We start from the raw sequence: 2,667 nt of genomic DNA, 5'->3' as shown, positions 1-2,667 counted from the left end.
AGGAGAAGATTTGTATTAAAGATGTCCTTGAAGATGGCTGGAATAGCCGAAACGTTGGACTAATAAGAAATAAAGTGTTGAGACAGTATTGGATACAATTTGTGGTTTTATTTAATAAATAATTACCTTGTCTCAAAAAATTTTGAAATAATATTATTTAAGTAAAAATTAAAATATTTTTGGAATAACTTTGATCAAATTTAAGCCCGAATAGAACTCTTCATAGTAAGAAAATACGAGAAAAAAGGCTGTTATTTCACGCCCAATTTTTTATTACTTTAATGAAAACTACGTATAATTACTAATCGAAATTGATGATTTTGCAAAGTATAGAAATGGGGAATACAAAATTAATTTTTACTTCCAGGCTCTATATATTTAGAACAACCAACAGCACTAGAAAAAGCAAAAAGTAAATTATTTAAAGTGGATTAAATTTGCTAAAACACGACCCCTAATAGAGCTGTTTCCGTTCAACACTAAGTGAGATATAGTTTCTTAAATTATAACAGTTCATAAAGAATGCACTGAAAAATCAGTAGTTAGTGAATTTATTTTGAGAAAAATATATCTAAAAAACTATTCATATGTCTCTTAGTTTTTATGATATTCGACAAAATAAAATTAAAAACTTTTAATTTCTAAAATAAAATCTTTGAAAATATCATAAACATTGCTATGCTACGAAGATAATCGTGATAAACTACTTTATAATACCTTTAACTAACTTTAATTTGAATGCTTGCAGACAGATGTCTGATTTACCGATGTACGTCTTATGTTTCCTGAAATGTATTTTCATAAATCAAAAAATTATGTCCGAACAACTAGAAATCAACATTTGTTTATTCAGTATCATGAAAACTACGACTCCTACGAAGATAGACATCATAAATTCCTTTATAGCAGATTAAATTAGCTTTAAATTGAATGTTAATAGGCATCTGCGCGTCGAATAGTTTTTGAGATATAGATTTCTTAAAATAAATTCACCAACTATTGATTTTTTATTGCCTTCTTTATGAAATATTGATTTTTTTTTTTTACTTTATTTAGTTTATTCACAACTGTAAAAGTATTTTTACAACCAGCGAATGAGATGTAGAGAGAGAAGAAAAATAAATAAAAATGCTATGAAGGCAATGAAGGTTAAGGTCATCCAATGATGCCTCTCCATTGAAATTGAAATTTAAAAATCAATTTAAGAGGTCCCTATTCCAGCTCCTTCGTAAACGTCACCTCGTATCGTAAATATTATTTAATGGTTGTTTGTACGTAGGGAGTTCGTAAGTCTTTGTGTAAGTTCTTGTTACTGATGTAGGGGGGAGCGCTACTGACCAGTCTTAGTAATTTTGATTGAAACTGTTGCAGTTTCAGCAAGTTACTTTTTTGGCATATCCTTAAATTTGTGCACTGTAAGTCCAAATTGGTCTGAGAAGGTAAGTATAAATCTTTAGTTTTTCTGAAAGTAGTAATTTTGATCGTTTATTTAAAAGATGAAATAATAATTTAAGTCGGAAATTTAGCTTTTGTTTCGTGGGGGGTTGAAATTTAAAAAAACTATATCTCGTGAACTATTGAACGTAAATAGCTCTGTTAGGACTCATATTTAAGAAAATTTATTCTTCTTTAAATTTTGTTATTTTAGGTTTGCGACCTTTCTTGGTAGTTATAAATATATGAAAAATGAGCTTGAATGAAAAATTAATTTTTATTAACGTTTTGAAAGACCCGCTATTTTTTTATTCCCCCTACTTATACATGGCAGGCTCATTAATTTTGATTAGTAATTATACATACTTATCATTAAAGTAATAAAATATTTGGCTGAAATAACAGCCTTATTTCACCCCGGCTCATACGAGTACTATTACATACGAACACGACAGTATTTCAATAATCAATGTTTTTTTTCAAATATCGAGAAATCAATATTTTGAGAATTTATTTTGGAAAATATGAAAACTGCTTCTATCATTAAGATATTCATTACAAAGTACTTAACAGTTAATTTAGGTACAATTTGTGTCCTGATATACATCTGTAAGTCTAATATTCCGTGAGATATTATTTTTCAGAAAAAAAAAATATTTTACTGTTAGATTCATCTAGACTTTTATTATGGAATTGTCTTTTTGGGCATTATTTCAACCAATCTCTTATTATTTTTTTAACTGTGAGTCAAACCTATAAGTTCGGGAGCACTTCTTGGACCCACCCACTCTCTATAAAGTACACTTCATTGTGGAAAAGCAGATTTTGAACAGCCGATTTGTTTTTGACTTTTATAACTATCGTTGAATAAACAGTACTACCTTATTAATTAGATCTATATTATATTTATTTTTAATAAATAGTCTCCTCTACTAATTAGTTCAGATAACTCAAATCGCACTATAACAGAATATAAACAACATAACATTATATCAAAATATGAAATTTCGATATAGATTTATAAATAGGTAAGAGTTATACATAGACATAACTTAAAAATGTTCAAAATTATTTTAAAAAACTAAAAAATCAATGAAGGAATAAATCCTTCCAAATACACATATATTCCGACAACCTAGAAATTCTCAATCGTTAGTAAGCTAAAGATAAATGAGTGAATGACTTGATAGATGAGTGAATGACTTGATAGATGAGTGAATGACTTGATAGATG

At 27.8% G+C, this 2,667-nt stretch overlaps 1 protein-coding gene across 1 annotated transcript in view; it reads right to left on the bottom strand.

Moving 5' to 3' along the window:
- Nucleotides 1-2,667, bottom strand: part of LOC136796417 (uncharacterized) — an 8,505-nt gene that overhangs the window by 4,719 nt on the left and 1,119 nt on the right. The window lies entirely within an intron of this gene.

Source organism: Halyomorpha halys, unplaced genomic scaffold (assembly GCF_000696795.3).
Source record: "Halyomorpha halys isolate HHAL.00 unplaced genomic scaffold, Hhal_1.1 Scaffold381.1, whole genome shotgun sequence".
NCBI classification, from domain to species: Eukaryota; Metazoa; Arthropoda; class Insecta; order Hemiptera; family Pentatomidae; genus Halyomorpha; species Halyomorpha halys.
The sequence above is the reverse complement of the archived record's forward strand: the minus strand, read 5'-3'. Positions and strand labels throughout refer to the sequence as shown.